This window comes from Scyliorhinus torazame, chromosome 9, assembly GCF_047496885.1.
Source record: "Scyliorhinus torazame isolate Kashiwa2021f chromosome 9, sScyTor2.1, whole genome shotgun sequence".
Taxonomy (NCBI): Eukaryota; Metazoa; Chordata; class Chondrichthyes; order Carcharhiniformes; family Scyliorhinidae; genus Scyliorhinus; species Scyliorhinus torazame.
Genome location: NC_092715.1, coordinates 117,020,482 through 117,035,526, shown reverse-complemented (window position 1 = coordinate 117,035,526; position 15,045 = coordinate 117,020,482). Strand labels below are relative to the sequence as shown.

The 15,045-nt window shown below is 51.9% G+C and overlaps 1 protein-coding gene across 5 annotated transcripts in view; it reads right to left on the bottom strand.

Annotated features, from left to right (window-relative positions):
* The window catches only part of man2a1 (mannosidase, alpha, class 2A, member 1), a 327,615-nt gene that overhangs the window by 39,711 nt on the left and 272,859 nt on the right, over positions 1-15,045 (bottom strand). The gene's annotated exons all lie outside the window — the stretch shown is intronic.

The window sequence follows — 15,045 nt, the reverse complement described above, 5'->3', positions numbered from 1 at the left end:
GTTGCAGCTAGCTAGGAGGACAGAGCTCACAACCTGTAACACAGACATTCACCATGTGCTGAGTGCATCGACTGGTTAGGACAAGGCAAAGGTCTTTAGTTAAAACTAGTATTGTGTTAACCCACAGTCAGAGTATGTTAAACAGTTAATGATTCAATAAAATTGTGTTGCACTATTTCAAGTGTTGGTGACCTGTATGTGTTCCACGGATCCAGAACACCCAACACATCATGATACCAGGAGTTGAAGGCTTGAGCACTTCTTAGACCTACCTGCAAGTGATCTGCCTTCCGCCAGCATTCCAGCATCCTGCAACATGGACAACATCAGCCTGCCGCTGCCGCTCCGCATCGCCGGCAACCTCGGGCCAACTGGAAGATTTTCAAACAGCGCTTCCAGCTCTTACTTGAGGCCACAGACAGGGAGGACGCCTCAGACACCAGAAAGATTGCTCTTCTCCTCTCCACGGCCGGAGACCATGCCATCCATATTTTCAATTCTGTCACCTTTGCGGATGATGAAGACAAAACAAAGTTCAAGACGGTCCTCCTCAAGTTTGACACTTACTGCAGCGTAGAGATGAATGAAAGTTTCGAGCGCTACGTGTTCCAACAGCGTTTGCAGGGTAAGGATGAACCTTTCCAATCCTTTCTCACACACGTCCGCATCTTTGCGCAGTCTACGAGCCCACCTCCGACTCCATGATACGCGACCAGATTGTTTTTGGTGTTCAGTCGGACCCCCTACGACAGCAGCTCCTCAAAGTAAAGCAGCTCACCCAAGCGACCGCCATTGAGACCTGTGTCTTACACGAAAACGCCACGAGTCGGTATTCCCACATCCAAGCGGCTGAAATGGCGCGGCAAGGTCCCCATGAGGCGGAACGGGTCCAAGTGGTTGAGCAACTCCAGGGCTTCAGCCTGGATGAGGGCGGCGATTTTGCGCACTTTTCGCGGACTCACGCGCTTGTGCGCACCAAAAGAGGGGACGGCAATGTCGAAGAACGCATTGCGCAGGCACACACCACGCACGACCGCACCGTGCATGCGCAGTGGCACAGCGAACGTGCTGACGCTACGATGTGCGGCAACTGTGGCTCCGCCCATTTAAAACGGCAATGCCCTGCCAAATCTCGACAATGCCTACGATGTGGCACACTTGGCCACTATGCTGCCTTCTGCCGAGCAGCTCAGCCGGCCAATTCATATCGCTTCAGCCAGCCTCGCAGGAATGTCCGGGCAATTCAACCCACGGTCACCGAGTCTGATGCGGACCTCCCACACAGCAGTGACACCGAGGACCCGAAGGCGCCTTTTCGAGTCGGTGTTGTGACAAAAAACAGACTGTCCCCGAAGCAAAGACACCAGCCTCTGTCGGTATACAGCATCGATCCAGACGATGAGTGGTGTGCCACCCTGACGGTCAACCGGTCCCAAATACAATTCTGCCTGGACACTGGTGCATCCGCCAATCTCATGGCTTCCATGACTTCCAAAGTCTTCGTGTCAAACCAGCCATCCTTCCATCAGCCTGCCAGCTATTGGATTATAATGGCAATGTCATTCCTGTTAGTGGCTCGTGCCAACCTGAAGTGACGCACAGGTCACGCAAAGCCATCCTTCCTTTTGAGATCGTGGGCTCCTCGAAAGACTCCCTGCTTGGCGCGCAGGCATGCAAGCTGTTGAACCTAGTTCAGAGAGTTCACTCTCTCTCTCCTGATGACACGTCTGCCTTTCAGGACACTGACTTCAGGGCGCAACTCAACGCCATCATCGACCAGCACCACAACATCTTCGAAGGCATGGGCACGCTCCCATATACCTACAAGATCTTACTGAAACAGAACGCCACGCCTGTGGTGCACGCACCTCGCAGGGACCCAGCACCCCTTAAGGACCGCCTCAAGCAGCAGCTGCAGGACCTCCAGGACCAAGAAGTGATCTCCAAAGTCACGGAGCCAACCGACTGGGTCAGTTCCATGGTATGTGTAAAATAGCCTTCCGGCGAGCTGAGAATTTGCATTGATCCCAAGGATCTGAATCGCAATATCATGAGGGAGCATTATCCAATTCCCAAGCGCGAAGAGATCACATGCAAGATGGCTCGCGCCAAGCTCTTCACCAAACTCAACGCCTCAAAAGGATTCTGTGTACATTCAACACCCCCTTTGGCAGATATTGTTACAACAGGATGCCGTTTGGGATCATATCTGCTTCAGATGTGTTCCATAGGATCATGGAACAAACGATGGAAGTCATTGAAGGTGTTCGCATCTATGTCGACGACATAATCATTTGGTCCACCACCCAGCAGGAGCATGTCAGTCGCCTCCAGCGTGTGTTCAAACGCATAAGTGAGCAGGGCCTACGCCTCAACAGGGCCAAATGCTCTTTTGGTCAGACGGAACTCAAGTTCCTCGGGGACCACATCTCCCAGTTGGGTGTGCGGCCGGAAGCGGACAAGGTGGCTGCTATCACAGCCATGAAAACGCCAGAGGACAAGAAGGCGGTCCTCCGATTTCTGGGCACGGTCAACTTTTTAGGGAAGTTCATCCTGAACCTCGCCTCTCATACCACGGCTCTCAGGAACCTGGTCAGGAAGACAACAGACTTCCAATGGCTCCCTGCCCACGAGCGCGAATGAGAGAACTCAAAACCAAACTCACCACGGCCCCGGTCTTAGCTTTCTTTGATCCAGCAAAAGAGACCAAAATTTCGACCGATGCCAGCCAATCCGGCAGTGGGGCAGTGCTCCTGCAACGTGATGAGGCCTCATCATGGGCCCTCGTTGCATATGCGTCACGCGCCATGACCCCCACAGAACAGCACTACGCGCAGATAGAAAAGGAGTGCCTGGGCCTTCTGACCGGTGTGGTTAAGTTTCACGATGTGTACGGACTTCCTCAATTCACCATCGAGACCGACCATCGCCCGCTGGTCAATATATAATACAGAAAGACTTGAACGACATGACGCCTCGCCTCCAGCGTATTCTTCTCAAGCTCCGGCGATACGACATCCAGCTGGTATACACCCCAGGCAAAGACCTCATCATTGCCGACGCCCTCTCCAGGACAGTCAACACTCCGTGTGACCCAGCGGGATTCGTCTGCCAGGTTGACGCCCATGTGGCCTTCGTGGCCTCCAATCTACCTGCCACGGATGAACGCCTCGTCCAAATTCGTCGCGAGACGGCGGCTGACCCTTTGCTACAGCGAGTCATGCGCCACCTAACAGACGGGTGGCTCAAGGGCCAATGCCCTCAATTCTATAATGTCAGAGATGATCTGGCGGTAGTAGACGGGGTTCTCCTGAAACTGGACCGCGTTGTCATCCCGCATAGCATGAGCCAGCTCGTCCTGGAACAGCTACACGAGGGCCATCTTGGCGTGGAAAAGTGCCGCCGACGGGCCCGAGAGGCAGTGTATTGGTCCGGCATCAATGACGACATAGCCAACACAGTGCTCAACCGCCCCACTTGTCAGCGCTTCCAGCCGGCCCAACCACGTGAGACCCTGCAGCCCCATGAGTTGGTCATGTCACCTTGGACCAAGGTGGGCATCGACCTGTTACACGCGCTGGGCAGGGACTATGTCCTGATTGTGGACTACTTTTCAAATTACCCGGAGGTGATACGGTTGCATGACATCACATCGTCTGCAGTCATCCGTGCCTGTAAGGACACCTTTGCTCGACACGGCATCCCACTCACGGTTATGTCGGATAATGGCCCCTGCTTCGCAAGCCAGGAATGGTCCAATTTTGCCAGGCGGTACAATTTTGCACATGTGACATCCAGTCCCCTGTACCCCCAATCCAACGGCAAAGCGGAGAAGGGCATCCACATAGTCAAACGGCTTCTCTGCAAGGCTGCCGATGCTGGGTCCGATTTCTACCTGGCCTTGCTGGCCTATCGCTCCCCCCACTGTCCACTGGCCTGTCGCCAGCCCAGCTGCTCATAGGTCACACCCTGAGGACGACGGTGCCGTCCATTCATGTCCCAGACCTCGACCACGTTCCGGTCCTTCGATGGATGCAGCTGTCTCGTGCACAGCACAAGGCGGCTCATGACTCCCGTGCAGCTGATCTCCCTGCTCTGGCTCCAGATGTCAACGTCCACATCCATCTTCCGGATGGTAGCTGGTCTGCAACTGCTGTGGTCCTTCGGCAGGTGCCCCCCCCCCCCGCTCGTTCCTGGTTTGTCTACCGGATGGCTCCATTCTGCGCCGCAATCGACGTGCCCTTCGTCTCATTCCGCGCTCGCTACGTGATCCTCCGTGTCGCCTCGCCCTCCTGCTGACCCTGCCCTGGACTATGCAGAGATCCCGGTCACTCTGCATCCTCCTCACTCTGACGCAGTCCAGCCCGCTTTTCAGCCGGCGGCTCCCGACCCACCCTTGAGGCGGTCAACCAGAATTTGTCGCCCACCTCAGAGACTTAATTTGTGAACCTTGTGGACTTATGGACTTTCTGATTTGTTCTGTTCTTCCGTTTAATCGTTTACGTGGTTTGGATATAGTGTTCATCGCGTTATTCTTGTGACATACTGTTTTTTTTCACCAGGCACCTTCCCATGTAAATAGTTCTCATGTACATAGTCCTGTAAATATTTCGCACACACGTAGTCAGGGACATTCACCATACACTATTTATTGCCACGCAGGTACATTTTTTATAAAAGGGGGGATGTCATAATATACACCAGTATATCATGGTGCAGACACACACTGATGGACACACAGTGGAACCAATCAACACACACAACACCGCAGCCAATCACCAGTTAGAGCACAGGCACTATAAAGACAGGGGGCATCAGAGTTCCCGCTCATTCGAGTTGCAGCTAGCTAGGAGGACAGAGCTCACAACCTGTAACACAGACATTCACCATGTGCTGAGTGCATCGACTGGTTAGGACAAGGCAAAGGTCTTTAGTTAAAACTAGTATTGTGTTAACCCACAGTCAGAGTATGTTAAACAGTTAATGATTCAATAAAATAGTGTTGCACTATTTCAAGTGTTGGTAACCTGTATGTCTTCCACGGATCCAGAACATCTGACACATCACAAACAATTTTAAAATTATTTGTGATCAGCAGATTAAGTGTTGGAGGTAGAAAGTGTAAATTATTCTAATTTTAACAACCCTTATTTACTCTTTCCTACTTTTGTGCCCAACTTGGAGCCATCAATTGTTTTTAGTTTAATTTAGTTTAACTGGCTTCTCTTGTTGCAGTAGTGAGAAAATGGAAATAAGTGCTGGCAGGATGAGATTTGGGAAGAATGATCCACGAGGTGTGATGGATTGCAGCGCGATTCAGCGGACTCGAGATAAAATTAGCAAAACGGGCATTTAGCTGCATCACCGAGAACAATTCGGCTATCCAATGGCATTTTGCTGATTTCTTTGGCCTTGGAAAGTTTCTCCCCCATTGAGGAATTCTTGCTTGCTAACAGGAAAGACAGATGGGGTGCTATTTTGTCCAGCAGACCTAATCTTCTTACCCCACTCCTTTCAAGCCCTCCCCATATTTTTGACCCCTCATCCTTGCTCTGGGAATCTCCTCTCAGCCCCCTCGATCTGGAAAGCACCCCCCCCTTCCCGGCACTGCCAACGTGTTAGGGCCAACCTGGCACCCTGACAGGGCGAGGGTGCCTGGGTGGAATTGCCAAGGTGCCAGGCCTTCCGTAGGTCTCCAGTGGCCTGGGAAACCCTCACAGGTGCACATTTGAGTGAGTGCTCCTAGGCGCAGCCGGTGAGTCTCGAGTACTGGGTGAATCCAGCCTCTGGGTATTTAAGTGAGCAATTCTGCTCATTCACGCTAACCCACCTCCTGCTCCTCCACCCTCGGGAACCTTAATTGGTCCAGGAACTGCCGCATCTCCTCTTTTCCCTCCGGGGGTTGGGACCTATAAAGTCTTTCGTAAAAGGTCTTAAACACCCCATTTATCTTCCCTGCTCTCCACACCGTAGCTCCCTTTTCGTCTCTAATTCCCCCTATCTCCCTCGCCGCTGTCCTCTTTCGCAGCTGATGGGCCAACAGGCGACTAGCCTTTTCCCCATATTCATACCTCACCCCGTGCCTTCCTCCACAGCACCTCCGCCCTCCTGGTGGTCAGAAGGTCGAACTCTGTCTGGAGTCGTCGTCTCTCCCTGTACAGTCCCTCCTCCGGGGTCTCCGCAAATTCTCTGTCCACCCTTAAGATCGCCCCCAGTAGTCTTTCCCTTTCCTTGGCCTCTGTTTTCCCTTTGTGGGCCCTGATGGAGATCAGCTCTCCTCTGACCACCGCCTTTAGTGCTTCCCATACCACTCCCACTCGGACCTCCCCGTCGTCATTGGCCTGCAGGTGCCTCTCGATACATCCCCGCACTCTTCCACAGACTCCCTCATCCGCCAACAATCCCACATCTAATCGCCAGAGTGCACGCTGCTCCCTCTCCTCTCCTAGTTCCAGGTCCACCCAATGTGGGGCATGATCCGAAATAGCTATGGCTGAATACTCAGTTTCTTCCACCCTCGAGATCAACGACCTTCCCAAAACAAAAAAATCTATCCGGTTGTACACCTTATGAACATGGGAGAAGAAGGAGAACTCCCTGGCCCCCGGTCTAAGAAATCGCCATGGATCCACTCCCCCCATTTGGTCCATAAACCCCTTAAGCACCTTGGCCGCTGCCGGCCTTCTTCTGGTCTTAGATCTGGATCTATCTAACCCTGGGTCCAGCACGGTGTTGAAGTCTCCCCCCATTTTCAAGTTTCCTACCTCCAGGTCCGGTATACGTCCCAGCATCCGCCTCATAAATCCCGCAAGGTCCCAATTCGGGGCATATACGTTAACCAACACAACCTCCATTCCCTCCAGCCTGCCACTCACCATTACATATCTGCCTCCACTATCTGCTGCAATGCTCCTTGCTTCGAATGATACCCGTTTCCCCACCAGTATGGCCACCCCTCTATTCTTTGCATCTAGCCCTGAATGGAACACCTGTCCCACCCATCCTTTCCTTAACCTAACTTGGTCCGCCACCTTCAGGTGCGTCTCCTGGAGCATAGCCACGTCTGCTCTCAGTCCTTTCAAGTGCGCAAGCACTCGGGCCCTTTTAATCGGTCCATTTAGGCCTCTCACGTTCCACGTGATCAGCCTCACTAGGGGGCTACCTGCCCCCTTCCCGTGTCGACTAGCCATCACCCTCTCTAGGCCAGTCCCACGTCCCGATTCCGCGCTCCCACTCGTTCCCCAGGTGTCGCATTCCAGCCCCGACCACCCTTTCTTTAGCCAGTTCCTCTTTGATTTCTGCAGCAGCAACCCAGTTATCCTCCCCCCCCGCTAGATCCCCCTCTAGCGTGATTGCTCCCCCCATATTACTTCCGCAAGTCAGCTGACTTCAACTGACCCCGGCTTCTCCTGCTCACTCCTTGACCCCCCCTGTGTGGGGAACTCCCATCTACCTTGCGCCTATCTTCCCGCCATTATCTTTCTGGCGCGGGAACATCTCTGTTGCTGACCCGCCTCTTGTGGCGCAGCTCCCTCTCCCACCCCACTCCCATTCCTCATCCTCCGCCTATGTCTCTTCTTTCCCCCCCCCCACCGGCGCCCACATTTCTTAGTGTCTCTCCCCTTCCCAATTTACATCTCTATATACATCAACAGTGACATTTCCCTCTAATATCAGTCCCTCAGTTCCGATCCAATTTCTCATCTTTAGTAAAGGTCCATGCTTCATCCGCCGTTTCGAAGTAGTGATGTCTCTCCTGGTACGTGACCCATAGTCGCGCCGGCTGCAGCATCCCGAACTTCACCTTCTTCTTGTGTAACACCTCCTTGGCTCGATTAAAACTCGCCCTCCTTCTCGCCACCTCCGCACTCCAATCCTGGTACACCCGTACCACTGCATTCTCCCATCTGCTACTCCGCACCTTTTTGGCCCATCTCAGAACCACTTCTCTATCATTAAAGCGGTGAAATCGCACGATTGTCGCCCTAGGTGGTTCTCCCGCCTTTGGTCTCCTCGCCGGGACCCGATGAGCCCCCTCCACTTCTAAGGGGCCCGAAGGGGCCTCAGCTCCCATCAGCGAGCTTAGCATCGTGCTCACGTAAGCCCCGCAGTCCGCTCCTTCCACTCCCTCAGGGAGACCCAGGATCCGAAGGTTCTTCCTTCGTGCTCTGTTTTCTAGGGCCTCAATCCTTTCAATGCACTTTTTGTGGAGCGCCTCATGCGTCTGTGTTTTGACCGCCAGGCCCAGGATCTCGTCCTCATTATCCGTCACCTTCTGCTCCACCACGCGGAGCTCTGTCTCCTGGGTCCTTTGTGCCTCCTTAAGCCCCTCAATTGCCTGTAGCATCGGGGTCAGCACCTCCTTCTTTAGTAGCTCCACACACCGTCTTAAAAATTCGTCTTGATCGGGCCCCCATGTCGCCTGGGCTTTCTCCGCCGCCATCTTGCTTCTTTTTCCCTTCTGTCCCTATCGTCGAGGATTCCTCGCGATGTAGCCGCGATATTTTCCTCTTTCGTTGGGGGGGGACTCCCTATTAACTCACCCCACACCGGGTTTTGTCGTGAGAAAATTTCCCGTTGGGGCTCTTAAAAGAGCCCGAAGGTCCGTTGGAGCTGGAGCCGCCGAAACGTGCGGCTTAGCTGGTCATCGCCGCAACCGGAAGTCGATAATAATCTTTATTAATGTCATAAGTAGGTTTACATTAACACTGCAATGAAGTTACTGTGAAAAGCCCGTAGTCGCCACACTCCGGCACCACCGGAATCGAACCCGGGTCATTGGAGCTGTGAACCAATAGTGCTAGCCACTGTGCTGCCATCCCACCCAGGGCCGAGGATGAGTGAGTAAGCACTCTGAAATTAGGAGTGAACTGGACACACACTCTTTCTGAAATTTGCTCATTGGCTCCTTGAGTAAGAAACATTTTGAAATGTGGCTCCCAGGCGAAAAGGCTTGTCAAGCCTGCTTTGATCAGTCAACTATTCCATTTCAATAATTGGTAAAGCTTTTCCCAGTGCCTTATGTTAGTTATTTTGTTCTTCAAGATCAGATTTAGATTTTTCATTAACATTGGTTATTAGAGGGCAGCACAGTGATGCAGTGGTCAGCACTGCTGTCTCATGGTACAGAGGTCCCAGGTTCGATCCCTTCCCTGGGTCACTGTCCGTGTGGTGTTTGCACATTCTCCCAGTGTTTGTGTGGGTTTCACCCCTGTGGTAGTAGAGGTATTACGGTACATGGTATGTTGGAGCACCATTGGTGGAAACTGTATGCTGTCTATTGGTCAAGATGTATGGTAGCTCCGCCCTGCTAGGCAGGGTATAAGAGCCCGGGCCGCCTTCATTCTGGACCTGAGCTGCTGGGGGAAACAACTAGCTTATTAAAGCCTTCAGTTGGACTACAACCTTGCTTTAGTGGTCATTGAGCGTGCATTCATTTAATAAGCTAGTTTTAAAAAAGGATGGAGCTCCGAATCAAGCCGGAGTGTCTGCAACTCAGCCCCCACGCGGTGAACTCAGCGGCAATCTTTAAGCACTGGCTGGCGTGCTTTAAAGGGTATCTCGGGACGGCCGAAAACACATCCACGGGAGAATAGAAAATGCAAGTCCTGCACTCAAGGGTGAGCCCGGAGATTTACATCCTCATCGAGGAAGCGGAAGATTTTGATGCAGCAATCGATCTGCTAAAAGAACATTATATTCACCCAGTAAACCAGGTCTACGCCCGGCACCTGCTAGCAACAAGGCGTCATACCCCTGGGGAATCGCTGGAAGAATTCTACCGTGCACTCCTGGTGTTGGGGAGAAACTGCAGCTGCCCGCAAGTTTCAGCGAGCGAACACACTGAACTCTTGGTCCGGGACGCTTTCGTAGCAGGTATGCTATCCTCACAAATCCGCCAGCGACTGCTAGAAAAAGACACTCTTGGTCTCAAGGAAGCACGGGCCCTTGCAGGCTCCCTGGATGTGGCCTCCAGAAACGCCCACGCTTACGTTCCCGACCGCGCGGCAGCCCCCTGAGCAGCGTAGACGACACCGGGATATCCCCCATCCTCCCACAAGCCTGTGCTGCAAGGCGGCCTGGCAACCCCGGGGGGCCCCGCTGCTACTTTTGTGGGCAGGACAAGCAACCCCGCCAGCGCTGCCCGGCCCGCGCATCCACCTGCAAGGGATGCGGCAAAAAGGGCCATTTCGTGGGGGTATGCCAGGCCCATGCGGTTGTCACGGTCTCCGGCGGCGAATGCGGACCACCACCACAAACCTCGTCACAGTCCCCTGCGGCCACCGGTCGCCGTCATCTTCGTACTCCAGGGCCACGTGCGGCCCCCGGGTGCCGCCATCTTGTCCCGCGTACGCCACGTTAGAGGGATGGGCGCCGCCATTTTGTGCACCCCCAGCCATGTGCTATCAATAGGAGCCGCCATCTTGGATGAACCCCCAGGACCCCAGCTCGGCTGACCACACACTGCCCGAAGAGAACACTCAACTGCTGCGATTAACCTCGGTGACTCTGGGTCAGTCCCGGCCTCGAACACTCTCAACTGCTACAACGACTGTATTTATCAACGGGCACGAGACGTCCTGCCTAATTGACTCTGGGAGCACGGAGAGCTTCATACACTCCGACATGGTAAGGCGCTGTTCTCTCCTCGTCCAACCCGTTAATCAAAAAATCTCCCTGGCCTCTGGTTCCCACTCAGTGGTGGAAAAGGGGTTTTGAGTAGCAAACCACACAGTCCAGGGAAGGGAGTTCAAAAATTTCCGTCTCTACGTCCTTCCCCACCTCTGCGCAGCCACACTCCTAGGTTTAGACTTCCAGTGTAACCTCCAAAGTCTAACTTTCAAATTCGCCGCCCCTATACCACCCTCACTGTCTGCGGCCTCGCGACCCTCAAGGTTGACCCGCCTTCCCTGTTTGCGAACCTCACCCCGGATTGCAAACCCGTCGCCACCAGGAGCAGACGCTACAGTGCCCAGGACCGGATTTTATGAGGTCAGAGGTGCAAAGGCTACTGAGGGAAGAAGTCATTGAAGCCAGCAACAGTCCCTGGAGAGCTCAAGTAGTGGTGGTAAAGACCGGGGAGAAGCATAGGATGGTCATCGACTACAGTCAGACCATCAACAGGTTTACGCAGCTGGATGCGTACCCTCTCCCCTGCATATCCGACCTGGTAAACAGGATCACGCATTACAAGGTCTTCTCCACGGTGGATCTTAAGTCCGCCTACCACCAGCCCCCCATCCGCACTAGTGACCACAAATACACTGCCTTCGAGGCAGATGGGCGGCTCTCCCACTTCTTAAGGGTTCCCTTCGGTGTCACCAACGGGGTCTCGGTCTTCCAGCGCGAGATGGACCGAATGGTTGACCGGTACGGTTTACGGGCAACATTCCTGTATCTCGATAATGTCACCATCTGCGGCCACGACCAGCAGGACCACGACACCAACCTCCGGAAATTCCTCCAGACCGCAAAGATCCTTAACCTTACATACAACAAGGATAAATGCGTGTTTAGCACCGACCGCCTAGCCATCCTCGGCTACGTAGTGTGAAATGGAGTTATAGGCCCCGACCCTGAACGCATGCGCCCCCTTATGGAGTTCCCCCTCCCTCACTGCTCCAAGGCCCTGAAGCGCTGCCTAGGGTTTTTCAGTTACTACGCCCAGTGGGCCCCCAACTATGCGGCCAAGGCCTGTCCCCTGATCCAATCCACAGCTTTTCCCCTGTCGATAGAGGCCCGCCAGGCCTTCAGCCGCATCAAAGCAGACATTGCAAAGGCCACGATGCACGCCATCGACAAGTCCCTCCCCTTCCAGGTCGAGAGCGACCCGTCTGACGTAGCTCTGGTGGCCACCCTCAACCAAGCGGGCAGACCCATGGCCTTCTTCTCAAGTACCCTCCATGCTTCCGAAATCCGCCACTCCTCAGTCGAAAAGGAGGCCCAGGCCATAGTAGAAGCTGTGCGACATTGGTGGCATTATCTGGCCGGCAGGAGATTCACTCTCATCACTGACCAATGGTTGGTTGCTTTCATGTTCGATAATGCACAGCGGGGCAAGATAAAAAACAATAAGATCTTGTAGTGGAGGATCGAACTCACCACCTACAACTACGAGATCTTGTATCGTCCCGGGAAGCTAAATGAGCCTCCTGACGCCCTGTCCCCCGGCACATGTGCCACTGCAAAAGTGGACCGCCTCCGAGCCCTCCACGAGGACCTCTGCCACCCAGGGGTCACTCGCATTTTCCATTTTATCAAGACCAGCAACCTGCCCTACTCCACGAGGATGTCAGGATAGCCACCAGGGACTGCCAAATCTGCGCGGAGTGTAAACCGCACTTCTACCGGCCAGAGAAAGCGCTACTGATAAAGGCTTCTTGTCCCTTTATACGCCTTAGCATGGACTTCAAAGGCCCCCTCCCCTCCACCGACCGCAACACGTACTTCCTGAACGTGATTGACGAGTACTCCCGATTCCCATTCGCCATCCCCTGCCCCGACATGACCGCAACCACTGTCATCAAGGCCCTCCATAGCATCTTTGCACCGTTCGGGTTCCCCGCTTACATACATAGTGATAGGGGGTCCTCCTTTATGAGCGACGAACTGCATCAATTCCTGCTCAGCAAGGGCATCGCCTTGAGCAGGATGACCAGTTACAACCCCCGGGGTAACGACAGGGTAGAGAGGGAGAACAGAACGGTCTGGAAGACCGTCCTACTAGCCCTACAGTCCAGGAATCTCCCAGTCTCCCGCTGGCAGGAAGTCCTCCCGGATGCCCTCCACTCCATCAGGTCACTGTTTTGTACCACCACCAACCAGCCAACTCATGAATGTCTCCTTGTCTTCCCCAGGACGTCCTCCTCTGGGGTCTTGCTCCCGACCTGGCTGGCAGCACCCGGACCCATCATGCTCCGGAAACACGTGCGGGCGCACAAGTCGGACCCGTAGGTCGAGAGGGTCCATCTTCTCCACGTTAACCCCCAGTACGCCTACGTGACGTACCCCGGCGGCCGACAAGATACGGTCTCCCTACAAGACCTGGCACCCGCCGGAGCCCCACGCACACCCCAGCCACCAGTCCTACCCTCCCCTCTACCAGGACACCTTACAGGAGGACCGGTCCTTCCGCCGGCCCCGTCTAGGCCCCCCCACCTGACGAATGTGATATAAAATAGTTACTTTAACGATATTAGTTACTGTAATGTAGATATAGGCCGGTCTAATTCATGTTAGTTCACAGACAAAGGATTTCAGAGAGCATGGCAAAGGAGGGGGGGATGGGGTGTTTAGAGTATGAGGAGAAAAGGGTGCTGGGTAATATAAGAGGCCAGGGGAAGGGATGAGAAGTGAGCCAATTACGATTTATGGCCAGGTCAGGAGGGGTATAGGATGACCGATGGGAATCGTGTATGTGAAACATGATGCCATTTGAATGTGTTGGTAGAGATTTCTTTGTTCTTGAGAATCACTCGATTCTGTAGACCTAAAAGGCAGCTTGTGTTCTTGGTTCTGAGAAACGAGTCAGACTTGCAAGTCGAATAAAAATAACTAATGCTATGCCTACAAATCCATCTCGAGTTTTATGGAGGCCAGACTGACGGGTAAAGAATTTATTAATTTCTCATTTGGTGCCGGAAGCCCGGGATTTTTCAAGACGGTTCTGACCAACCGCAAAATCAGAATTAGACTGATTTTGGACAAGGAGAGTGGAAAAGGGCCCACAATGTATAGCTGGAAAATGACCGCGCATTGATTTTTCCCCTCTTCTTATGGTCTGATTAGTCTGGTCACTAATCCGTTGGTACGGAAAGATTGTCTCGACGAAATCAAAGGTCAGTCTGGGGATTAGAAATTTAACTGATGGGATTTCATAATTGATGATTCGGTTTTGGGTTAGGTATTGGGATTAATGGGACATCTAAAAAAGATGGTTTAATTCCGTGTGTGGGTTTTGGGTTAGGTTTTGGGATTAATGGGACATCTAAAAAAAGATGGTTTAATTCCATGTGTGAGTTATGATTCGGTTTGGGTTAGGTTTAGGGTTAATGGGACATCTAAAAAAGATGGTTTAATTCCATGTGTGAGTTATGATTCGGTTTTGGGATTAATGGGACATCTAAAAAAGATGGTTTAATTCCATGTGTGATTGTTTTTGAGAACTAATGGGACCTCAGGAAGCGGGTTTAGTTCAATGAGTGTTTTTAAATCTATAGTTGATTAAGCTAAAATTGTATCCTTGGACTGTAGTGGCGAGAAACGATAAATTTTAAAACAAACTGGATGCTGCATGTTAGTTAAAGCAGAAGTCTCTCAAAGGGTTAACAGCAGCTTGAGATAACAGGCAGCTTGTGGTGTAATTGGATATCTTTCTTTCGAGTCAGTGAAACTCCAGCAAAGTTACGTTTTGAATTAATTAAAGGAAACCAGTGGGTTTCTCCACCTCTTTGATAAAAGTTTATTATTTTCGAAAGCAATTGATTGAAATTGCCAGAATCTTAAGTTTTAATTACTTGAAATAATGTTTATGCCATATTATTCGTGAATTAATAGAAACTTAAAGAAACACACTGACACCATTTTAAAAAATGTAAATCTAGCGATGACAGTTGACTTTGCTCCGGTATAAATCACCGCAGCTAACTGCTCCCTCATTGATAGCAGCCAACATTTTTGTGAATATAAGAAATCTTGTTAAAAGAAAAATTGTTAAGATAAAGAATTAATTAAGTTGTAAAAGTTATACAAGTTTGTGTTAAGCAAATTGTAAATTTAGTTCTGAGTTGAGATCAGAGCTAAGCTTGCAGGTTGCAGTAATTCAATTTGAATTTTCAAACATTTTAAGTTTTACAAGAACACTGTTAAAAGCTTTTTAATAATTTTGCCAAGTAGCAAAAATTGCCATTGGTTATAAATAGGCAAGAAAAAAAAAAAGAGAGCCAAAGTATGAAAGCTAAAGAGTCAAATAGATTATGGAGACAATATTGTCAACATGAGAGGGATAAGATCATGTTGTTAAGTTGGCAAGAAAATGCCCTTAAA